Below are 27,329 nucleotides of genomic sequence, written 5' to 3'. Positions count from 1 at the left end.
CATATATATAATACTATGTATATATATATATACAATAATATGTTTTTTGTGATATATATATGTGTGTGTGTGTGTATCAATATATATAGAAATAGATATATACATACTTTTTATTTTTGGAAAAAATTTGGGTAAAAAAAACTTTACCCAAATGTGAAGTCTAATTTCAAGAAACATTAGCCTAATAGCTGAGGAAAACATTAGATAGATAATGTGCAGGATATTTGATATGTATAAAAATGGTTACATAAATGCTATAAGATTTCCAAGAAGTTGTACTGTATTTATTGCCATTAGGAAACTGGGTCAGGTGAAGACAGAGTTTTTAAATATGTGTACAAAATTTTAAAAATATGGATAGAATTATCACAGTAAGAAAGGAATGGTAATTATGATGTGATGGAGGTGTTGGCTAATGCTGTGGTGGCAGTTTATAAGCCTCCCAAGTCAACACATGAGTACCTGGAACTTACAAAATGCTCTATCTCAGCAAAGCTAAAAAATGTGGACAGAATTTCAGAAGTTGGCCAATAGCACTTTGCAAACCTAAGAATTCCTAAACTTTATGTTTAAGAATGCTCCCTTAGAGCTTTGGATAATTATTGAGGTTTGGAAAATCCTGCTAGCCAACTAGCTGAGCTTTTCAAATCCCTGTTTTTGGTTGGAAAACAGGTGTTAGAAGAACTAGGGAGAGAAACAGGAAGAGAGGTCTTATAAAAGAAGAAATGTATATTCACACCCTTCTCAAGAAAGGGTGATTTATTATAGTAGTAATCTATTAAGTTCAGCTTGTTTTATAAACTAATTCCTTGGAACCACTTAAATTATAAATTCTAAATTTGGTATTTACTAGCTAAGTGACCTAGAGTAAATTAATAAGCAACTCTAAAAGTCTCTCTTTCCATATCTTTAAAATGAGGCTAATAATGCACCATTCTCAGCTTCTTATTGTGACTAAGTGAGATAATGCTAAGTAATCAATACACTGGACATGCAGAACACAACGGGCAACACTCCTGGAACTGTTTTATGCTTTACCACACTTGCTTGTCCAAATGTGTTTTGTGGGAATGATTTCTCTCCACTGTTTGGATGAAAGTGAAGCCTCAAGACTCTACTTGTATTAGTTAGCATTTTCCAGAGAAACAACCAGCAGAGGTGGGTGGCACAGTAGAAGTTTATTGTCTCACAGTTCCAGAGGCTGGAAGTCTCAGGAAGTGCCAGCAGGGTTGGTTCTTTCTGAGGGCTGTGAAGGAAGAATGTATTCCAGGTCTCTCTCCTTGACAGGTACATGGCCTCCTCCTTCTTGTTCTCACATCATCTTCCCTCTGCATATATCTCTATAGACAAATTTAACTTTTAAATGGATACCAGTCATATTGAGCATGGACCCTACTGACCTCACTTTAACTTGATTATCTCTATAAAGACACTATCTCCGGATAAAGTGACATACTGAGGTATTGAGGGTTAGGACATATGAATTTGACGGGGAACACAATTTAACCCATGGTACTTTCTAATCTCCACTTTCCATTCTAGTCTTTGTTTTCCAGAAGTAACTACTACCCTGACTTCAGTGATTATTATTCCTCTCCTTTTCCATACTATTTTACTAAATTTTTAAGTATGGCAAAAAATATTGTTTGTGCTCAAAAGATAATTTATTTTTATAAATACTATATAATTATCCATATCTAACTTTTTACATCAGTATTATGCTTCCTGAGACTTGACCATGTTGATATGAACACTGTAATTTATTCATTTGCTTTGTAAGAAACTATGTCAACACATAAGTCATTTTATATTTGATAGGCATTTGGGTTGATTTCACTTTTATTGTTAGGAATATGCTGCAGTGGTATTCCCAAACACAAAAAGATTCTTTTTGTATTTCTTGGTATACAGGGACAGGAAGTACTCCAGAATAAGTACTTAAGAGTGTATTTGCAGAATCAGAAATTATGTATGGGTCAGTGTTGGATCAGGGTAGCAGAACTATTGTATTATGAGTAAGGAATTTATTACAAAAATTAATCTTACAAAATTCTAGGAAGTGCTGGAGAATCAAAGATGGGAAAAGAATCAGAGAAAAGTAAAAACCTTTGATATGGTATGGTTGATAAAGTTGAAGCTTGTGGGAAGCTAGGCCTATGTAGCTGCTGGAGTGAATCCTGCAGGAGTCTGGGGTAGAAGTCTATAGAATTGTGTTGCATTTTCATGGATATTGTCTCTGAGTCCGCAGCAATTCATCCAGCAGGCTGACAGACAAGGAAGGGAAACAAGAGCCCACTATCTCCACTGAGTCTGCCCCTTACAGACTCTAACTAAACATGATGCACATTTCTCAGGTGGCAAACCCTAACATGAAACCATAGAGAACAGAAATCCGAGATGTTCGTTTACAGATTACCTATATTGGATCAGCATAATACGATTGCAACAGCTTTATTAGATAATTAATTTCAAATAATTTTCCAAAGTTGTTCCAATTTTTACCCCACCAGCAATATGTAAATTTCTCTTGGTCTGCATTCTTATTTGCCCTTGGTTTGTTAGGGTTTTATTCTACATATCTAGTATGTATAAAATAGTATTTTCTTCAGATTGTAATTTGTATTTCCCTTCCCTGTTCTGTAGAGGGATTAAACAACTTTCAATCATATTTCCTCTTCGGTGAAATGCCTATTTAATGGCATTGGCCCATTTTTTTTTTCTATGTAGTTGATTCACTTTTTTCCTATCAATTTGAATTATTTTTATATTCAAACAAAGCTGTGTTACAAACATCATTTCAAATTTTCTTACTGGTAATATAATTTATTTCTTATTTCTCTGATTTGTGCTTTCTATTACTCTAATTTCTTTGGTTATTCTGATACTTAGAAGACTTAGTTACTTGTTATAAAAATTTAGAGATTATTATTTTTTTTTCTCAAGTAACAATAAAAAAAAAAAAAAAACTTCATCACCCAGTTCAAGTTTGCTTTATGCTTAAGAAGGTTGAACTGGAAAAGGATAATGTCTGGCTTTTCTATGTTCTCTTCTTGCTTTTCTTTACCTACTGCAAGTCAACTAGCAATGGCTTCTGACCACCCATATTTGATACACTGAAACTGGAGCAAACTAGAAATACATAAGGATCAAACATTTTACTTGCCAGATCTTATCCTGCATTAACATTGGGCTTTCTAGAGTTTGTGTCTATTCAGTATTCTTTCTTGGTGGTATTTTTCTGGCCTTGGACTATTTTTCCCAAGATGCAGGTGATGTTTTATTATTATTACTTTTTTTTTTTTTTAATCTGGCTACTTTGATTTTTTTTCCCTCGGGATCCTTGGGCATCTGGCAGTCTATCTTTTCTGTCGATGTCCTGTCATTCCCATATCCCTGGCTTGAGCAGGACTTAAGAGGGCTTCAGTCAATTTAATCAATGCCTGCTCTAATTCATGAATAAGGTTCATGCATCCGTTCCCCACTGCTGGTAGAAATAAAGCTCAGTTCTATTGCCATCCTGTTTCTCCCCTTTTCATGCCTCAGACTAATATATTACTTATCCTTTCAACTTTAGGTTACTCAAAAGCTATTGTCAAACAGTATTCCCATGGGACAGCCCACCTAAACACCAGGATATTCACAGAAAACCTTTTATCAAGCTTCCTTTAAAACCCCTCTACCTCAGGTCTGGCAGAGGAGGGCAAATAGACACCAACACTGTCTATAGTCATCTCCTCACCCCACTTGTTCAGACTCAACCCATTTACACTTTTAATTAGATATGGGGCCTGAAACCAAATTAAGAAACTTTCTTTTTTGCAAATGCTCACTTTGGAATTTAAGAGATTCTTCGATACCGTTTTCAAAAGCCATGTAAGGTGGTGACTTATGAAGGACTGAGTTTTTTCCATCCGTGTCTGAACAAACTTGCTGGAAGAAGAAAGTCAATGCTTCTTTTTCTTCTCCTATCACTGGATCCTATGGAAATCTCTCTCAACTACTCCACCCCATTTTAAAAGTCCAGCATGGAAAAGCTCAGTTTCCAAGCCTAAAATGTATTTTCTCTTTCCAAACTCATCAGGACACTAAACTCCCAACTAGGTGGTTTGTCATCTCTGTGCTTCAATTTAAACTTGGGTCAAAGGTTTGTTTTAAGAAATTGGTGATTGCATATACAGGCATTATATTAAAGAGTTAGAACAGTGTACGAGAGAATCCCTACACATATCAGAATTAGGTTTGAGTCTTATTTAGGTCAGTTATGCAGAACTTTGGGGCAAGTCCTATACTATACATTGTCAATATGGCTATTCTCTATGTGACTTCACCTACCCCCAAATACATTCACCACTAGTCTTTGCTATGCTCTTAATGTATACACTACATCTCCTAGGCTTCATGGTGATTAGTTTTTTTGTTTGTTTGTTTTGTTTTGTTTTGTTTTTAAGGTTAATTCTGTGGTATGCTGGAGCCGACTCACACCATCTTGCAAGAGCTGATTGTGTGCATCTCTTTCCACCTTCCGTTCAATTACCTCATATTGACAGATTGAAATCAGTCATCATGGGAGTGATTACACCACAGGTATTGGGAAATTCTAAAACCAGGGTTTTGTTTTTGTTTTGAAAGCCATTTTTCAACATTTCATTTCTTGGGAAGTATGGACAGATCAGACTGGGGAAAGAATATTGAGACAGATCATTCCTTCCCCTTCCTTGCTTCAGAGCTCCATTTTTGACAGCATCCCCTACTTTCTCCTCCACAATTCCTATCAAGCAGGCCCACCTCCAGAATTCCCTCTCACAAAAGATATTGCAACATTATTTCATCCCCTCCTTTTCAGCCCCAATGGTTTTCTCTGTTGCTTGTCTCTGGGTTATCTATGCACCTTTTACAAATTCCCTTTACACTGCCCACCATTCTTTAAGCAGTACCTTCATTAAATTTTATTTGAACTAGCTGGTATCCATTCTGTTTCCACGATCATAAATGATGTATCAATCATGACAGTTTTTCTGAAATGACCCAAATGCAGTCTCAGAATTTTGCTAAATATAGTGTCTCCCTGCAGCTCCTACTTTATATTAAATTTGGCATGTAAGATGAGGCTTCTTTAGAATCCAAATCCTAGAATATAAAATGATGGCAGTCAGCCTGATCATTAAAAACAAAGTGCCCTTTTAGAGCTAAGAATTCTATTTTCACATTGACTAATTGAAAGCTAAAAAGCCAAATATTTAGCTTTGGGCTGCTGGTGCTCTTCCTAGCTCAAACACATGTAACATTGCTTTTTCTTTTCTTCAAATCACAATGGTTTTCACTTTACTTGAGAATCTGACAAACTTCATAGTCATTACTCTTCTTAATGTGTTGCCAAATAGTTCACCTACTGACATTATTTCAGTAGGGGCAGGAAAATAAGTGGTTTATTTTTACTTTTAAAAAATCTAGCTCTGGTGTGGAACATGTAAGGAATGCTAATGTTTGCACTCCCTTCTACAATCAATTAGTCATTAAAAATGACTTTGGGCCAAATAAAATGCAGGATCTAACCTGATTCTTCTCCTCCCCTTTACTCATTTTTGTCAAGTTGAAGTTTCAGATAGGGGAAATGGCATCCTTAAGCAAATTTCCTCTTTTAAAGTTTGGTTTACTTGGAAGATGTTAAACTGTACATTTTTTATTTCTGAAATTTAAAGAAGAAGTAGTACTTTCTTTACCCAAAGACCATATGTCAAGGAAAAATATTTTACACACAAATTCTCTCAAGAAAACTTGTTTTCTTTACATTTTTACTGACAGATTTATTTGATTGATTCTTAGATCAACATACTTCTGTTTGACATGCTATCTTTAGAAATAGCTCTGTGTCTCATTATCTTCATAACAAGCAAACACTGTTTTGAAATCATAGTAGTAATTTTTTCTAAAGATGGTGATGGACAAGTTCTCTTTTTTTTAAGCTAGGTGCCATGGTCATGTACAGAACACCCTCCTAGTTTCTACTGTTTTATGCTTAGCTACATTAAAAGAGATAAATGGTAACAGATTCTATGGTATTCAAAGTCAGGACCAAAGTTAAGATGGTAACATTGACCCAGTACCTGCTTTGCAAGTGCATATTAATGGTCATAAGAAGAATGTTGTCTGTTGTCATTGTTAGGGGGAAATATCATCAAACAAAGGCTCTCTACATCATTTACACTTACTTAAACTCTCCATATTCAAAACGTGAGAACATCCATTTTATCTCTGCTACTCATTCAATTACCTATTCCTGTATTCATAGGTATAAGGGTATCCAGTTTAATAAATATACACCTATGAGACATTAATACATTGGCCCTTTTAGATAATTCAACATAACACATTTGGAATTTTGAAAGTATATATCTAAATACTTCTATTAATATTTACAAATATGTTTATGTTTTATTATACTTTATATTATTCACTAAATTAATATTTTTAAAATGTTAACTAGGGTTAGTTCATTACATTTTAAGGAATACTATGGTCAGCCTGTTTGTATACCAAAGCCCAATTAGAATTTCAAACATGTTTCATATTCTTGAGCTCCTGAGTCCCAAAGAAGGTCATTCAGGAAACATTAATAGACTTAAAGCTACAATAGAACTTGTTCTTTTCTTTCCTTTCCTTTTTTTTTTTTCTTTTTGAACACTCCACATGTTTACCCATCCATAATTTTATGACTGTTTCTTTATCTTTTGGAAATTTCTTCACCTCTCACAGCATATTATTTTCTACATACCCTAAAAATCTACCTTTAAATAAAACTCTCATATAACTTTTTTTTCTCTTTCAGAATAAGTTAATTTATTTGAGTTCTCATAATGCTGTGAAAATAGTACTGTTATAATAAGACACTGTGGGGCGCCTGGGTGGCTCAGTGGGTTAAGCCGTTTCCTTCGGCTCAGGTCATGATCTCAGAGTCCTGGGATCGAGTCCCGCATCGGGCTCTCTGCTCAGCAGGGAGCCTGCTTCCCTCTCTCTCTCTCTCTCTCTCTCTGCCTGCCTCTCTGCCTACTTGTGATCTCTCTCTGTCAAATAAATAAATAAAATCTTAAAAAAAAATAATAAGACACTGTGATTTTTCACATATTTCCACATATTTCCAAATAAATCTAGTATCCTGGGACGCCTGGGTGGCTCAGTTGGTTAAGCAGCTGCCTTCGGCTCAGGTCATGGTCCCAGCATCCTGGGATTGAGTCCCACATCGGGCTCCTTGCTCAGCGGGGAGCCTGCTTCTCCCTCTGCCTCTGCCTGCCATTCTGTCTGCCTGTGCTCGCTCTCGCTCTCTCTCCCTCTCTCTCTCTGATAAATAAATAAAATCTTTAAAAAAAAAAAAATCTAGTATCCCTAGAGGATTAGTGTCTTATGGTATTCTTTTTGGCCTTTCTGAAAACTAATGAAATGCCAGGATATAGTCTGTGCTCAGTGGATTTTAGTTTAATAAATTATTGACTACATGATTTACTTTTTTTTTTCCTAGTTATTGGGATTTATGTTGATAATCTTCCCTCAAGAAAACAGGCAATGATCTCTCTTTAAATACTGCTAAAGAAAGGATCATGAGCATTTAACCCTATGGTGCCCAACAAAAATAATTCTCTGGACTTGCAGAGCATGTAGATTAAATGAATGTTAAGTCCTAACAGGTCAATGTACTTTTTATGCAAATTTGATTTTAGTAAATTTTTAATTAGATCCCAAACTCATTATAAAACTTTTCACAGGGATTCAGAAACACAGGGTTTCAGAAAGAATAAACTAATGTGTAGTTCATCTAAAATGTGTTTCTCTGAACAGAAAAGTTAGAGAAAAAGTAATTAAATATTAGACCCTAACAGAATACTGGCATAATTGTGGCTGTTATTGTTATAGTATCTTTCTCTCTCTCTCTCTTTTTTAAGACTTTATTTATTTATTTGACACAGACGGAGAGAGATCACAAGTAGGCAGAGAGGCAGGCAGAGAGAGGGGGAAGCAGGCTCCCTGATGAGCAGAGGGCCTGATGCAGGGCTCGATCCCAGAACCCTGGGATCATGATCTGCGCCGAAGGCAGAGGCTTAACCCACTGAGCCACCCAGGCACCCCTAAAGTATCTCTCTTATAAAAGGTAGAACCTATAGTTTCCTTAATATAATTCCTAACTAAAACAATTTTTATCACTGTTTTAAAATGATCATAGATATAGGGTTATTAGTTTTGATTTCCTGAACCTTTGATTCAAGGCATCAGATACATTTGACTGATAAAGACTACAGGGAATCTTAGTATCACTGGCCAAGTTATTCAGAAAGATTTTAGATGAAACAAGTACAAACTTTGTAAGTTAAAGTTGTTTTGTAAGCAATGTATCTTTCCTAAAACTGAAAAAAAAATTTAATGTGATTAGGAAACTATTTACATTTAGTTGCTGTAACTAATTGCGTCTATTTGGGGTGAAGCAGATTTAGGTAGGCCAATGATTATGATTAACAAATGCAAAGCAAACCTAGAAAAGCTGAAAAAAGTCATTGAAGAGGTGGGAAGCATTAGATTAGACTAAATTCTAGATATGGGAAAAACTTTTAAGAGGTGAGCAGAAAATTTCCAAACATTTTTTTCTTTGGGGCAATTTTTTATTTTTAGTGCTGATTAAGGGCTGTTGGTCAGGGTTGACTGTAGAAGGTTGCAATGGGGAAATAACCCAGCAGTGCTTTGAATGAGTTTTTGTGCATGGTTACAGTAACGAAAGTAGAGAACTGAGGGATTTCAGCTATGGACAGTCTCCTATGACTTTTGTTGAATTTTGAGCTATGAGGTTGGCTAAAAAACTAGCCAAAATTTCTTAGAATTGGTCTGTCATATACAGTAGTCATTAGTCACAGGTGGCTGGTTAGCATTTAAAATGTGGCTACTTTAAATTGAGATATACTATAAGAAAATTCACACTAGATTTTCAAAGACTTAGCACAAAGAGAAAAAATGTAAAATATCTCAATAGTATTTTTATACATATTTTATGTTGAAATGATAATATTTTGTATTTGTTGAGTTGGATATATTATTAAAATTATATGATTGATAGTTTTTCACTTTTTAAAATGTGGATAATAGGGGTACCTGGGTGGCTCAGTGGGTTAAAGCCTCTGCCTTTGGCTCGGGTCATGATTCCAGGGTCCTAGGATTGAGCCCCACATCAGGGCTCTCTGCTCAGTGGGGAGCAGGCTCCTGCCTCTCTGCCTACTTGTGATCTCTGTCTGTCAAATAAAGAAATAAAATCTTTAAAAAAAAAAAGTGGGAGATAGAAAATTTCAAATTTAAATATGTTTACATGTTTTTATTGTTCAGTGCTCATCTAGAAGGCAGACTAAAATATCCAGCCACCTCATGGTCCTTAGGAACCAAAGATAAAACAGGCCAAGGAACCAAAACAGAACCAGCAAATGTTCAAACACCTTGTGGGAGTGACAAATAGAATTGATATAAACGGCCACATATATTTAGGGTTATTTACTGATTCTAGATATAACTAGATATAACTTGACTTGGAAAACCTAGAATTGGACCAGACATTGCTGGAGGACAAATAAATAAATAAATAAATAAAATTCTTTTCTATTTTTTTGTGTTTTCTATTTCCTTTTTTTTTCTTTAGGAGAGACTGAGTTTGCAGAAGACTTGAATGGCTTTAAACACACAGTGTTTTCCTTTCAGTAGATTTTTAGGTTTGGGGTAGGAGGCAAAGTTATGAAGTTAAAAACAGTATTTTAACAGAAATTGAGTTCTACTCTTTGGGCTGAGGAAGCAACAATCCACCAGACTCTCACTGAAAGTTGTTGTGGGTTACACCTTAAAAAAGTATGCTGAAAATTAACTAAAACTGCAAGCCATTCTTGACAAAATTTAGCCCCTTTTAAGATTGATGTAACTTATAATCCACACTGTCTGCTAATAGAGTGCTGGATTACCTCTGGTAAAAAATAAACACCATTTGTTGGTGATCTCTTGAAACAATATTTATGCCATCAACCAAAAAAAAAAAAAAAATGAGACTTATGGATTATTCAAAAATAGGAGTAGACAAGGCTAAAAATAACCCAAATTTAGTATGTTTATTAAAATGGATAAAAGATAAGCAAAAATAGATGAACATGGGAATTGTGCCAGAGAAGCCATAGAAATCCCATACAAAAATTAAATTGACAAAAAATATAGAAAACTATAGTATGTAAAATTAAGAACTTGGTGGATAGTATTAATAAGAGACTAGAAAAATACAAGATAGAGTCTAAATGTAATGTCTAATAGTAATTTCTGGATAGAAGCTTAGAAAGATAATAGCATATGAAGAAAAGGTAAACTTTTTTTTTTCCCCAATTTATTTATTTTCAGAAAAACAGTATTCATTATTTTTTCACCACACCCAGTGCTCCATGCAAGCTGTGCCCTCTATAATACCCACCACCTGGTACCCCAACCTCCCACCCCCCCGCCACTTCAAGAAGAAAAGGTAAACTTAAGAGAGCTAGCTACAAGCTCAAAAGTGTTAATGTACATGTTATTGGAACTCTAAAAGGAGAGAAGATGTAATGAGGTAGAAATGATGTTCAAAGAACTGATATCTCAGAATTTTCTTTTTTAATTTTATTTTATTCATCAGTTTTCCAAGATTCACTGTTGATGTACCATACCCAGTGCTCTGTGTAATATGTGCCCCTCCTTAATATCCACCACAAGGCTCACCTAACCTCCGTATCCCCTCCCCTCTGAAACCCTCAGTTTATCTCTCAGATTCCACTCTCTCTCATGGTTCATCTCCCCTTCTTTTTTTTTTTTTTTTTTAATTTTTTTTTTCAATTTATTTATTTTCAGAAAAACAGTATTCATTATTTTTCACCACACCCAGTGCTCCATGCAAGCTGTGCCCTCTATAATACCCACCACCTGGTACCCCAACCTCCCACCCCCCCGCCACTTCAAACCCCCCAGATTGTTTTTCAGAGTCCATAGTCTCTCATGGTTCACCTCCCCTTCCAATTTACCCAAAAGCACATACCCTCCCCAATGTCCATAACCCTACCCCCCTTCTCCCAACCCCCTCCCCCCAGCAACCCACAGTTTGTTTCGTGAGATTAAGAGTCACTTATAGTTTGTCTCCCTCCCTATCCCATCTTGTTTCATGGATTCTTCTCCTACCCACTTAAGCCCCCATGTTGCATCACCACTCCCTCATATCAGGGAGAGCATATGATAGTTGTCTTTCTCCGCTTGACTTATTTCGCTAAGCATGATACGCTCTAGTTCCATCCATGTTGTCGCAAATGGCAAGATTTCGTTTCTTTTGATGGCTGCATAGTATTCCACTGTGTATATATACCACTTCTTCTTGATCCATTCATCTGTTGATGGACATCTAGGTTCTTTCCATAGTTTGGCTATTGTGGACATTGCTGCTATAAACATTCGGGTGCACGTGCCCCTTTGGATCACTACGTTTGTATCTTTAGGGTAAATTCCCAGTAGTGCAATTGCTGGGTCATAGGGCAGTTCTATTTTCAACATTTTGAGGAACCTCCATGCTGTTTTCCAGAGTGGTTGCACCAGCTTGCATTCCCACCAACAGTGTAGGAGGGTTTCCCTTTCTCCGCATCCTCGCCAGCATCTGTCATTTCCTGACTTGTTGATTTTAGCCATTCTGACTGGTGTGAGGTGATATCTCATTGTGGTTTTGATTTGTATTTCCCTGATGCCGAGTGATATGGAGCACTTTTTCATGTGTCTGTTGGCCATCTGGATGTCTTCTTTGCAGAAACGTCTGTTCATGTCCTCTGCCCATTTCTTGATTGGATTATTTGTTCTTTGGGTGTTGAGTTTGTTAAGTTCTTTATAGATTTTGGACACTAGTCCTTTATCTGATATGTCGTTTGCAAATATCTTCTCCCATTCTGTCAGTTGTCTTTTGATTTTGTTAACTGTTTCCTTTGCTGTGCAAAAGCTTTTGATTTTGATGAAATCCCAAAAGTTCATTTTTGCCCTTGCTTCCCTTGCCTTTGGCGATGTTCCTAGGAAGATGTTGCTGCGGCTGAGGTCGAAGAGGTTGCTGCCTGTGTTCTCCTCAAGGATTTTGATGGATTCCTTTCTCACATTGAGGTCCTTAATCCATTTTGAATCTATTTTTGTGTGTGGTGTAAGGAAATGGTCCAATTTCATTTTTCTGCACGTGGCTGTCCAATTTTCCCAACACCATTTATTGAAGAGGCTGTCTTTTTTCCATTGGACATTCTTTCCTGCTTTGTCGAAGATTAGTTGACCATAGAGTTGAGGGTCTATTTCTGGGCTCTCTATTCTGTTCCATTGGTCTATGTGTCTGTTTTTGTGCCAGTACCATGCTGTCTTGATGATGACAGCTTTGTAATAAAGCTTGAAGTCCGGAATTGTGATGCCACCAACTTTGGCTTTCTTTTTCAATATCCCTTTGGCTATTCGAGGTCTTTTCTGGTTCCATATAAATTTTAAAATTATTTGTTCCATTTCTTTGAAAAAGATGGATGGTACTTTGATAGGAATTGCATTAAATGTGTAGATTGCTTTAGGTAGCATAGACATTTTCACAATATTTATTCTTCCAATCCAGGAGCATGGAACATTTTTCCATTTCTTTGTGTCTTCCTCAATTTCTTTCATGAGTACTTTATAGTTTTCTGAGTATAGATTCTTAGCTTCTTTGGTTAGGTTTATTCCTAGGTATCTTATGGTTTGGGGTGCAATTGTAAATGGGATTGACTCCTTAATTTCTCTTTCTTCTGTCTTGTTGTTGGTGTAGAGAAATGCAACTGATTTCTGTGCATTGATCTTATATCCTGACACTTTACTGAATTCCTGTATAAGTTCTAGCAGTTTTGGAGTGGAGTCTTTTGGGTTTTCCACATAGAGTATCATATCATCTGCGAAGAGTGATAATTTGACTTCTTCTTTGTCGATTTGGATGCCTTTAATTTCCTTTTGTTGTCTGATTGCTGAGGCTAGGACTTCTAGTACTATGTTGAATAGCAGTGGTGATAATGGACATCCCTGCCGTGTTCCTGACCTTAGTGGAAAAACTTTCAGTTTTTCTCCATTGAGAACGATATTTGCAGTGGGTTTTTCATAGATGGCTTTGATGATATTGAGGTATGTGCCCTCTATCCCTACACTTTGAAGGGTTTTGATCAGGAAGGGATGCTGCACTTTGTCAAATGCTTTTTCAGCATCTATTGAGAGTATCATATGGTTCTTGTTCTTTCTTTTATTGATGTGTTGTATCACATTGACTGATTTGTGGATGTTGAACCAACCTTGCAGCCCTGGGATAAATCCCACTTGGTCGTGGTGAATAATCCTTTTAATGTACTGTTGAATCCCATTGGCTAGTATTTTGGTGAGAATTTTTGCATCTGTGTTCATCAAGGATATTGGTCTATAGCTCTCTTTTTTGATGGGATCCTTGTCTGGTTTTGGGATCAAGGTGATGCTGGCCTCATAAAATGAGTTTGGGAGTTTTCCTTCCATTTCTATTTTTTGGAACAGTTTCAGGAGAACAGGAATTAGTTCTTCTTTAAATGTTTGGTAGAATTCCCCCGGGAAGCCGTCTGGCCCTGGGCTTTTGTTTGTTTGGAGATTTTTAATGACTGTTTCAATCTCCTTACTGGTTATGGGTCTGTTCAGGCTTTCTATTTCTTCCTGGTTCAATTTTGGTAGTTTATATGTTTCTAGGAATGCATCCATTTCTTCCAGATTGTCAAATTTGTTGGCGTAGAGTTGCTCATAGTATGTTCTTATAATAGTTTGTATTTCTTTGGTGTTAGTTGTGATCTCTCCTCTTTCATTCATGATTTTATTTATTTGGGTCCTTTCTCTTTTCTTTTTGATAAGTCTGGCCAAGGGTTTATCAATTTTATTAATTCTTTCAAAGAACCAGCTCCTAGTTTTGTTGATTTGTTCTATTGTTTTTTTGGTTTCTATTTCATTGATTTCTGCTCTGATCTTTATGATTTCTCTTCTCCTGCTGGGCTTAGGGTTTCTTTCTTGTTCTTTCTCCAGCTCCTTTAGGTGTAGGGTTAGGTTGTGTACCTGAGACCTTTCTTGTTTCTTGAGAAAAGCTTGTACCACTATATATTTTCCTCTCAGGACTGCCTTTGTTGTGTCCCACAGATTTTGAACCGTTGTATTTTCATTATCATTTGTTTCCATGATTTTTTTCAATTCTTCTTTAATTTCCCGGTTGACCCATTCATTCTTTAGAAGGATGCTGTTTAGTCTCCATGTATTTGTGTTCTTTCCAAACTTCCTCTTGTGGTTGAGTTCTAGCTTCAGAGCATTGTGGTCTGAAAATATGCAGGGAATGATCCCAATCTTTTGATACCGGTTGAGTCCTGATTTAGGACCGAGGATGTGATCTATTCTGGAGAATGTTCCATGTGCACTAGAGAAGAATGTGTATTCTGTTGCTTTGGGATGAAATGTTCTGAATATATCTGTGATGTCCATCTCATCCAGTGTATCATTTAAGGCCTTTATTTCCCTGTTGATCTTTTGCTTGGATGATCTGTCCATTTCAGTGAGGGGAGTGTTAAAGTCCCCTACTATTATTGTATTATTGTTGATGTGTTTCTTTGATTTTGTTATTAATTGGTTTATATAGTTGGCTGCGCCCACGTTGGGGGCATAGATATTTAAAATTGTTAGATCTTCTTGTTGGACAGACCCTTTGAGTATGATATAGTGTCCTTCCTCATCTCTTATTATAGTCTTTGGCTTAAAATCTAATTGATGTGATATAAGGATTGCCACTCCTGCTTTTTTCTGATGTCCATTAGCATGGTAAATTCTTTTCCACCCCCTCACTTTAAGTCTGGAGGTGTCTTCGGGTTTAAAATGAGTTTCTTGGAGGCAACATATAGATGGGTTTTGTTTTTTTATCCATTCTGATACCCTGTGTCTTTTGATTGGGGCATTTAGCCCATTAACATTCAGGGTAACTATTGAGAGATATGATTTTAGTGCCATTGTATTGCCTGTAAGGTGACTGTTACTGTATATTGTCTTTGTTCCTTTCTGATCTACCACTTGTAGGCTCTCTCTTTGCTTAGAGGACCCCTTTCAGTATTTCCTGTAGAGCTGGTTTGGTGTTTGCAAATTCTTTCAGTTTTTGTTTGTCCTGGAAGCTTTTAATCTCTCCTTCTATTTTCAATGATAGCCTAGCTGGATATAGTATTCTTGGCTGCATGTTTTTCTCGTTTAGTGCTCTGAAAATGTCATGCCAGCTCTTTCTGGCCTGCCAGGTCTCTGTGGATAAGTCAGCTGCCAATCTAATACTTTTACCATTGTATGTTACAGACTTCTTTTCCCGGGCTGCTTTCAGGATTTTCTCTTTGTCACTAAGGCTTGTAAATTTTACTATTAGGTGACGGGGTGTGGGCCTATTCTTACTGATTTTGAGGGGCGTTCTCTGAACCTCCTGAATTTTGATGCTCGTTCCCTTTGCCATATTGGGGAAATTCTCCCCAATAATTCTCTCCAGTATACCTTCTGCTCCCCTCTCTCTTTCTTCTTCTTCTGGAATCCCTATTATTCTAATGTTGTTTCCTCTTATGGTGTCACTTATCTCTCGAATTCTCCCCTCATGGTCCAGTAGCTGTTTGTCCCTCTTTTGCTCAGCTTCTTTATTCTCTGTCATTTGGTCTTCTATATCGCTAATTCTTTCTTCTGCCTCATTTATCCTAGCAGTGAGAGCCTCCATTTTTGATTGAACTTCATTAATAGCTTTTTTGATTTCAACTTGGTTAGATTTTAGTTCTTTTATTTCTCCAGAAAGGGCTTTTATATCTCTGGAGAGGGTTTCTCTAATATCTTCCATGCCTTTTTCAAGCCCGGCTATAACCTTGAGAATTGTCATTTTGAACTCTAGATCTGACATATTACCAATATCTGTATTGATTAGGTCCCTAGCCTTCGGTACTGCCTCTTGTTCTTTTTTTTGTTGTGAATTTTTCCGCCTTGTCATTTTGTCCAGCTAAGAGTATATGAAGGAGCAAGTAAAATACTAAAACGGTGGCAACAATCCCAGGAAAATATGCTTTAACCAAATCAGAAGAGATCCCAAATCATGAGGGGGGATTTCTCCCCCCTCACGATTGAGTGAGGGATCTCCTCTGATTGGGATCTCCTTTGATTGGGATCTCCCAATCTCTTCTGATTGGGATCTCCCAATCTCTTCTGATTGGGATCTCTTCTGATTTGGGGATAAAAAGAGGTTCAAAAAGAAAGAAAGAAAAAAAAGAAAAAAAGAATTAAAAAAAAAAGGAGATTGAATTAAAAATTCAATCAAGAATTTAAAAAAGAATTAAGATAAAAAAAGATTGAAGAGATTAGGATCTCTTCTGATTTGGGGATAAAAAGAGGTTCAAAAAGAAAGAATGAAAAATAAAGAAAAAAAAGAGTTAAAAAAAAGAAAATGAATAAAGAAAATTATAAAAAAGCAAAATATATATATATTAGATAATCTAGTTAAAAAACGTTAAAAAAGAAAAGGGTAAAAGTTATAAAAAATTTTAGCAGAAGAAGAGAAAAAAATGAAAAAGAAAAAGAAAATAAATTAACTGCAAGACTAAAAAATCACAGGCAGAAAGCCATGAGTTCCGTGGTTTGTTTTCTCCTCCTCTGGAATTCTGCTGCTCTCTCCTTGGTATTGAATCTGCACTCCTTGGTAGGTGAACTTGGTCTTGCCTGGATTTCTTGTTGATCTTCTGGGGGAGGGGCCTGGTGTAGTGATTCTCAAGTGTCTTTGCCCCTGGCGGAATTACACCGCCCTTACCAGGGGCCGGGCTGAGTGATCTGCTCGGCTTTGCTTTCAGGAGCTTTTGTTCCCTGAGCGCTTTCCGTAGAGTTCCGGAGGACGGGAACACAAATGGCGGCCTCCTGGTCTCCGGCCCGGAGGAGCCGAGAGCCCGGGGCCCCGCTCCCCTGTGCGCCCTCAGCGAACAGCTCCCAGTAACTCCCGTCTGCCTACCCTCTGGCCGCGCTCCGAGCTCACCGAGCTTGCGACCGGTTCAAGGCAACTCTGAGCTGCGAGCTTACTGTCGGCTCTGTCTCTGCAGCCGGCTTTCCCGTTCCAATATCCGCAAGCTCTGCGACACTCAGACACTCCCGATCCTTCTGTGACCCCGCGGGACCTGAGGTCACGCCGACCCCGTGTGGGCTTCGCCCCGGTTTAGCCTCCGGAGCGATGTCCCTCAGCGGAACAGACTTTTAAAAGTCTTGATTTTGTGCTCCGTTGCTCCGCCACTTGTCGGGAGCCAGCCCCTCCCCCCAGGGTCTATCTTCCCGTCGCTTTGGATTCACTTCTCCGCCAGTCCTACCTTTCAGAAAGTGGTTGTTTTTCTGTTTCTAGAATTGCTGTTCTTCTCTTCGATCTGCCAATGGATTTGCAGGTGTTTGCAATCTTTAGATAAGCTCTCTAGCTGATCTCCTGCTAGCTGAGGTAGTCTCAGCCTGCTACTTCTCCGCCATCTTGACCTCATCTCCCCTTCTGATTTCCCCCAATTCATTTTTCCTGAGAATTTTCTAAAATTAATTAAAAACATCAAGACTGAGATATCTGGGTAGCTCAGTCAGGTCTAGCATCAGGTCAGGTCATGATCCCAGAGTCCTGGTATCCAGACCTGCATCAGTCTCCCTGCTCTGTGGGGAGCCTACTTCTCCTCTTCCTTTGCCCCTTCCCACTCCTTGTGCTTTCTTTCTCACTCGTTCTTGCTCTCCCAAACACATTAATAAAATCTTAAAAAAAAAGAAAAAATAAAGAGATTAACACTGACTCAACATATTTAGCAAATGTGAAGAAGGAAAAGACCACTTAAGTAAAACTGTTGAAGTCCCAAGATGACTATAAGTATTGTAAAAGCAGCAAGAGAAAAAAACAATTTCATTGTAGCAACAATAAGATATATAGTTGACTACTCAATAAAGATAATGTAAGCCAGAAGGTAATAGAATGACATATTTAACATCTGAAAGAAAATGCTGCCAATCTAAAATTTTATATCTAGAAATATATCCTTTAAAAGTAAAGGTGCAACAAAGATGTTTTCAAACAATAACAACAACAAAAGCTGAGAGAGATTTCCGGAAGGGCTGTCCTAAAAGACATATTGAAGTGAGTTCTTCTGGCAGAAGGAAAATGATCCTAAATAAAAACAAAATACATGAGACAATGAAGAACATAGAGTAAATGTAGAAGTAAGTAAAAATGGATACAAATGTTTAAATCAATAATGATGATGATCATGGTGATGATGATGATGCTCTTTGGGACTTGAAATATATATGGCAATAACAAATAGCAATATGAGAATGTGGAATTAAGGTGTTCTCTGATTCTAGTATTTTCAGAGAATAGATATTACAGTCTAATAAGTTGAGTACATGTTCATTATTTATGATAAAAGTAATATAATAAAAAAATTATGGCCAAAATGCAATGGAAAGAATTATTTTAGTACCAAAAATACCTGAGTCCTTTAATAGTAGGCAGCAAAGTAAAAGAGAAAAGGAATATAGAATATTGAGTCAAATTAAAAACAGTGACTTCTAGTTTCTGGCTCTGCAGGTGAGGAACTTAGAAGTCATCACTCCATCCTAACAAGTAAAAACATGGGCAGACTGAAAACTCAACAACTCTTCTGGGGTCATTAAAAAGGAGAGGACACAGAGCAAACTGCTACCCCCAAAATTGGGAAGAGAGATGAATATAAGGAGAGAAAGCTTAACAGAGCACAGACGAACAAGAAGAAACTACTCTGGGAACTGGTGCCTAGTAGAACTGAACTAAACTATAATTGTATAGCTAGGGAATTAGTGTGGACAACTCTCAGAGTTAAAAATTCCAGGGGTCACAGTCATAAAGGGCCCCAAATATTTTAAGATTTATATCTGAGAGCTCGACCAGATTCCCATACTAAATATCTCAAAAAAAAAAAAAAAAAATCCCCTTGGCTTCTATCCTGGCTAGGGAAAAAGAAATCATTCAAAAACATGCCATTCTTATTAAGGCCCACCCTCAGGGGAAATTTAGTTAACCACAGCCTACCTGATTTGGAGGAAGGAAAATACTCAACTCCAGCCCACTCTAGCCAATCTGTCCTGCCTAACTGGAGAAAAACAAAACTGAGAAATTTTTATGAACTTTACAATCCAGAAGCACAATTTTATTAAAAGACTGAAACTTAATCACAGGATTAGGGAACACTTCTCCCCTCACATTTCATCATCATATTACTAAGATCTATTTATAGCAGTTCCATTTAATTAGTATATCTTGTCTAGCTATCAAGAAATAAAATCACAAGGCATATAAAAGACAGCACATTTGAAGAGACAGAGCAAGCATCAGAACCGTACATGGCAAAGATGTGGAAATAATAAATATTAATAACAATATAAATTATTGATTAATTATATCATATCAATAATATTAATGATCTATTTCAATAATAAAAATATTAAAATAATTTTAAGACAGCTGTAATTAATATAATGATGACTTTAATGGATAAAATAGACAACAAGCAAAAAGAAATGAATAATGTAAGCACAGAGATAAAAATCCTAAAAAAGAACTAAAAAGAAATGCCAGAGATTAAAATAAAATACCACAACAGAAGTAAAGAATGCTTTAATGGGCTTCTTAGTAGACTGGACATAGCTAAGTAAAGAATCTCCAAACTAGAGTATGCATCAATGGTATTCTTTAAAACTAAAAGGCAAAGAGAACAAACACTGAAACAAGACTGAATTTCCAAGGACTGGGGACAATTACAGAATGTATAACATACTACATGTGACAAGAATACTAGAAAGGGAGAAAAAGAGAGAGAGAAAAACAGTTCAACATGACAATATAGAAAGACTCTGAACTCACCATTTCTATTGATTACAGCAAATTATACCTATTAGTAGAAAAACTTCTTCTAAAGAGCTGAGGGCTAACTGAACAGCTACTGAACAACCAATGACTTGGAGAACAGCAAGAGAACAGCAGAAGAAATGGAAACATGCTATGGTTTAATAGAGTACCTAAAATATATAGCCATAGCTTCAGCCAGCCAGCAAAAACACTAAGCACATAATCTGCATAGGGGTCACCATATGTAAGACCACTCCTTTAAGTTTAGGAGAAGTGGCCATTGTGCTTAATCTGTAGGAACAAAGACAGAAAGTCAAGCAAAATAGGAAGAAATGGGAATATGCTCCAAGAGAAGGAACAAGAGGAAAAAGCAAAACAAAACAAAACAAGCAAAAACCTCAGTAACAGAATTAAATAAAACAGAGATATGCAATATGATTGATAAAAAATTTAAAGTCATAATCATAAAGTTACTCATTGGGCTGGAGAAAAAAAGTGGAGGAACTCAGTGAGACTTTCAATAAAAAGATAGAGAATATTAGAACCAATTAGAGTTGAAGAATACAATAACTGAAATAAAAAACACTAGAGGAATCAATAGTAGATTAGAAGATGTAGAAGATCATATCCATAACTAGATATTTACATGTAATAGAGTAAAACTAGACTACTTTCTAATACCATACACAAAAATAAACTCAAAATGGAGTAAAGACCTAAACATAAGACCTAAAACCATAAAAATCTTAGAAGAGAAATAAGCCATAATTTTCTGACATCAGCCATAGCAACATTTTTCTAGATATGTCTCCTAAGGCAAGGAAAACAAAAGCAAAAATGAACTATTGGAACTACATCAAATTACAAGCTTTTACATAGCCATGGATGCTATCCACAAAACAGAAAGTCAACTTACTGAATGGGTGAAGATTTTTACAAATAATGTTTCTGACAAGCAGTTAATATATAAAATATATACAGAACTTACATAATTTAACATCAATAAAACAATCAATTACAAAATGCAGAGAGGACTGCATAGACATTTTCCCAAAGAAGACATACAGATTGTTAACAAACATGGAAAAGATGCTCTACATAAGACTAATAATCAGGGAAATACAAATCAAAACCACAATGAGATACTATCTCAAACCTGTTAGAATGGCTAAAATCAAGAAGACAAGAAACAACAAGAAACAACAAATGTTAGTGAGGATGTAGAAAAAAAGGAAATCTTGTGTACTATTGGTGGGAATGTAAATTGATACAGCTTCTATGGAAAGGAGTTTTGAAGTTCTTCAAAAAATAGTAATATCATGTGATTCATTAATTATATTGGTTATTTATCCAGGGAAAATGAAAACACTAATTTGAGAAGCTATATGCACTCCTATATTTATTACAACATTATTTACAATAGCCAGGTCATGAAAGCAACCTAAGTGTGCACTGAAGTAGATGAATGGAAATGGAAATGTGGTATATATAAATGATGGAATATTATATAGCTATAAAAAAGGATGAACTCATTCAGTTTGAGACAACATGGATAATCCTAGAGGGTATTATGCTAAGTGAAATCAGTCTGACAGAGAAAGACAAATACTATAAGATGCCACTCATAAATGTTCTCTAAAAATTAATAAACTAACAAAAATCAGAATCAGAACTATAAATATAGACTGAAAATTGCTAGAAGGGAGGGGGATAGCTGTTGGGAAAGATAGGTGAAGGAGAGAGAGAGAGATACAGTTATGAAATGAGCAAATTATAGGAATAAAAAGCAGATCATAGGGGATACAGTCAGCTTATCAAATGACTAAATTGTATACCTGAAACTAATGTAATATTGTGTATCAACTATACCCAGGTAAAAAGAAACAAATAAACAAAAATATTTGAAACAGTAATAACTGACAATTTCCCCCCAATGAATGTTGGTGTGGACACCAACCCACAGATTCAAGAGGCTCAGAAAACACTAAGTGAATAAATCCCAAATAGTGCACCTAGGCATATCATTTTCAAATTACACAGAGTAAAAGATAAAGAAGACCTGAAAGAAGCCAGAGGGGACATAATACCTTATCTACAGAGGGACAAAAAACATTATCCTTTAGAGTGACATATAAAGACTTTTTTTAGAAAAACAAAAAATGAGGAACTTAATCTGCAAGAAGTGTTAAAAGAAGGTCTTTAGAGAGAAGGAAAATAATGTAGGTCACAGTTATACAAAGTAAAGAACATTGAGAAGGAATAAATGAGGGTAAAATAAAATTTTTATGTGGGTGTTATACACAACTAATGAACGGTTGAACATTAAAAAATAATAAAATAAAAAAGTTTAAAACAATTTATGTTTCTTATTTGAAAACAAATAGTAAGATTTTATAAATGAACTAACATATATTTATCATCACATTAATTATCACAGAAGACTAAAAAACATAGGTTTCATATAAAAAACTAAGAATACATAAATGTTAAAAATTAAAGGATAGAGAAAGACATACCATGGAAACAGTAACCTAAAGGAGACTAGTGTAGCTGTACACACAGACAATAAAACAAACTATAGGGATACATTTTTCTAGGAATTGTTATGATCAAGAGATAATTCAACAGAAAGTTATCAAATCCTAAATCAGGGTATACCCAATAACATTGCCTACCAATATGTAGTGAAAAACTTAAAAAGGAAAAAGAGAAATAAAACAAATTCATAATTTTAGTGGGAAATTTTCATACAATTCTGTCTGTAGCTGACAGAGGTGACAAAATGAGTTAAAAATGTTGAGTTTCTGAACAATGCAATCAACGAATTGAATCCAATTTACATTTATAGAACATTGCTCCTAACAACCTCAAAATTCACAAGGAAAGTTTACTAAATAAAATTCACCATATGCTGATGAATCACAAGCTTGTATCCCTGAAACAAATAATACATTATATGTTAATAAAAAAAAACACCATATGCTAAGACATAAAGAAAAGTTGAAGAAAACTCAAAAGATTAAAATTATTCAGAATATATCATTTGAGTGTGATATAAGTAAATAACAAAAAAGATAACTAGAAAATCTCTAACTTTCTAAAATTTAAACCTTTTACCTCTGAAGAATCCGTGTTTCAGATAAGAAATCAGAGTAGAAATTATTGGCAAATCTTTATGGGTTTCCCATATAACTGCACATCTTGGGAGTTGAGACATTGACAATCTTTGTTCAGGACTATTTTTTTCAAAAAGTTTTTTAGAGAGAATAAACGTTAAAAAATTAAACAAAGAGGAATGATGACAATAATAAAGATAAGAGAAATATATATGAAACAGGCCTGCCTATGTGGTTCAGTCATTGGACTTCTGTCTTTGGCTTAATCATGATTCCAGACTCCTGAGGATTGAGCCCTGCATTGGCTCCTTGCTCCGAGGGGAGCCTACTTCTCCCTCTCCCTCTGTCTGCTGCTCCCCCTACTTGTGCTTGTTTTCTCTCTATCAAATAAACAAATAAAAAATCTTAAAAAATATATATATGTGTAAAATTTAAAAAAACAACATATTCTGATGTTAGTTCTTCGATTTGAATAATAAAGCTAATAGACCTCTTTAGTAACACTGAAAAAAATGAGTAGACTCACAAATTACTAATAGGTGGAATGTGAAATAGTACATCTCTATAACAGTACAGAAAGACAAAAAAGATATTATGTATAATGTATACCAATACACTTAATTTGGGTTAAATGGACAAATCCTGGGAAAATACTAAGTGTTAGTGAGGATATGGAACAAGTGGAGCTGTCATAGACACCTGTTTATGGTGTCTACTGCTGAAAAACTTTATAAAAACATCTGTGTGTACTAAAGCTAAATGTGCTTACCTTATATAAAATAACTTTGTTCCTAGTTACTAAGGGTATTACCCAACAGAAATTAATCTTAATATTTGTTACCCTTTTGGTAATGAGCAAAAAAATAAAAACTACCTAGTGTCCATCAACAGTGGACCAGATCAAAACAATACTATGTAGGAACCTGATAATGACTGAAGTATAATTACATGTAACAATAAGACTAAATTTCACAAATATATTGTTGAAGAAAAGAAACCAGATGCAAAAGAATACATACTAGATTATTCCACTCAAAATTCTGAAAAAGCAAACTGGTATGATGCTATTAGAAGTCAGGATAGTTGTTGGGGCGCCTGGGTGGCTCAGTGGATTAAGCCGCTGCCTTCGGCTCAGGTCATGATCCCAGGGTCCTGGGATCGAGTCCTGCATCGGGCTCTCTGCTCAGCAGGGAGCCTGCTTCCCTCTCTCTCTCTCTGCCTGCCTCTCTGTCTACTTGTGGTCTCTGTCTGTCAAATAAACAAATAAAATCTTTAAAAAAAAAAAAAAAAGAAGTCAGGATAGTTGTTATGCTGGGGATGTTAGCAACTAGAAGATGGCGTAGGGAATGGTTCTGTGGTGCTGAACTGGATGTTGATTACACAGGTGTGTTCAGTTTCAGAAAATTCATTAGAATGTTTACTTAAGATAAGTTTGGTTTTCAGAATGAATATTTTTCTTTATTGAAAGCTTAAAAAATATTTTTGTTTAAGTTACTAGATATTACTGATACAGAAAATGTGTAAAATAAAATTTTTCTTTCATCAAGGGATGCAAAATTTGATGCAAATACAATATAAACATACTTGATACTTCACAAAATTAAGACACTAAAACATAATGATACTTGTATAGCAAATGGCAGAAACACTACTCCCCCCACCCCTTTTAAATAGAGTTTACTTTTTTGAGAAGTTTTAGGTTCACAAAGAGGCTGAACAGAGAGTATGGAGAATTCTCATATACCCCCTACATACGCACATGCACAATGTCCCCTATCATCATCTCCCTATAGGGTGATATGTGGTATATTTTTAAAATTGATGAATGCACATATAATTATCAAACTCCATAGTTTATATTAGAGTTCACTTGATGTTGCATATTCTATGGGTTTTGACAAATGAACTATGATATATACATCCATGATTATGCTATCATATGGAATAGTTTTGCTGCCCTAAAAATCCTTTGTGTTCGAACTATTTATCCTTCCGTCTTACCTAACCTCTGGCAGCTACTTACCTTTTTCTTGTCTTCATCGTTTTCCTTTGTCCAGAATATCATATAGGTTCATTGTATAGACTTTACAGATTGGCTTTGTTCACTTCCTAAGATGCATTTAAGTTTCCTCCATATCTTTACATGAATTGTTAACCCATTTTTTTCTTAAAATTTAATTTATTTTTTTGAGAGAGAGAAAGCACAAGAAAGAACAGAAAGCACAAATGGGGAGGTAAGAAGAGAAGGGCAGAGGGACAGGGAGAAGCAGACTCCCCACTGAGCAGGGAGCCCAACCTGGGCCCAATTCCAGGACCTTGGGATCATGACCTGAGCTGAAGGCAGATCCTTAACAAACTGGGCCACCCAGATATTCCAATAACCCATTTCTTTTTATTGGGAGCCCAACCTGGGCCCAATTCCAGGACCTTGGGATCATGACCTGAGCTGAAGGCAGATCCTTAACAAACTAGGCCACCCAGATATTCCAATAACCCATTTCTTTTTATTGCTGCAATTTTCTAGATATACCACAGTTTATCCACTTACCTACTAAAGGACATCTTAGTTGTTTTCAAGTTTTGGAAATTATGTATAAAGTTACTATAGATAATCTATAGGCAGATTTTTGTGTGAACATAAATTTTCAGTTCATCTGAGTAAATACCAAGGGGCACAACTATTGGATCATATGGTTAAGAATAAAACAACAACAAAACAACAAAAACAAAAACAACAATAAAACAACAAAAACCTGCCAAACTGTCTTCCAAAGTGGCTGTAATATTTTGCATTCCCACCAGGAATGAATGAGAGTTCCTGCTGTTTCACAACTTCTCCAGCATTTGATGTTATTGTGTTGTGGATCCTGGCCATTCTAATGGTGTGTAGTGGCATTTCATCCTTATAATTTGCATTTCCTTAATGATACATGACATGAAAATCTATTCATATGTTCATCTTCCATATATCCTCTTTGGTGAGGTCTCTGTTTAGGTCTTTTGCTCCTTTCTTCATCAGGTTTTACTTTTGTTGAGTTTTAAGAGTCCTTTGCATATTTTAGATAGTAGTCCTTTATCAGATGTGTCTTTTGCAAATATTTTCTCCCAATCTGTGGCTTGTCTTCTCATTATCTTGACAGTATCTCTCAGAGAAAAATACCTTTTTTCCGAATTATTTTAGATGGATTAAATTTTGTAGTTCTTTAAAAATCAGATCTTTTCCAAATGCATTAGATGTTACGGATTCTAGGAGAAGTAGGTTGGGGGAAATTGGAGGGGGAGACAAACCATGAGAAACTGTGTACTCTGAGAAACAAACTGAGGGTTTTGGAGGGTAGGGGGTTGGGGGATGGGTGAACCCAGTGGTGGGTATTAAGGAGGGCACATATTGCATGGAGCACTGGGTATGGTGCATAAACAATGAATTTTGGATCACTGAAAAAAATTAAATTTAAAAAAAGATGTTATGGATTCTAAAACTTCTCTAGAAACCAATATAATCAGATACTTAAAACATTTTCATATCTCCTATGCTCATAAGGGAAATCTCATCAATTTCTAAGGTATAAAGTTATTTAGAATCAGTCATTCTTTAATTTTGCAAATTAACCTTATTAATTTTTTTTTTCTTAAGTATAGATAAGGGACACCTGGGTGCCTCTGTTGGTTAAGCATCTGACACTTCATCTCAGCTTAGGTCTTAATCTCAGGGTCGTGGGTTCAAGCCCTGTGTTGGGCTTCATGGCTGGGCATGGAGCCTACTTAAAATAATAATAATAATAAGGTATAGATAATAGGTATTGATCACTGTGTTCCAACACTGTCTTGATTATTAGAAATACATCACTCAATCTTCACTAATACGTTGAACTGATTATTATCACTTATTTTACAGAAAAAAAAACTGAGGCACAGGTAACTTAGATACTTTGGCCAAGTTACTAGAATAAGTAGAAGAGGCAGGGTTTGACTTTGGCAGTTGGACAGCAGAGCTCACTATATCTACTGTCTCAAGTTTCAGTGCCAGTGACAACCAACCATCCTCAAAAAGGAAAATCTCTTTTTAATATAATATTGTATGCTCTTATTTTGCTAAAAAATCCTGCCTTGAAAAATTACTTAATTTTATTACTTATTAAAATACACCTAATTGTCTATTCTATAAAAAGTTATAAGCACAGATAGGCCAAAAGGAAAAGGAATGCAAAACCACTGAGTCTTTAGTTGTACAAACTTAGAGATATCGTAGGACTAATTTATTGAGC

This window comes from Neovison vison, chromosome 7 (assembly GCF_020171115.1).
Source record: "Neovison vison isolate M4711 chromosome 7, ASM_NN_V1, whole genome shotgun sequence".
Classification (NCBI taxonomy): domain Eukaryota; kingdom Metazoa; phylum Chordata; class Mammalia; order Carnivora; family Mustelidae; genus Neogale; species Neogale vison.
This window is presented reverse-complemented; position numbering follows the sequence as displayed.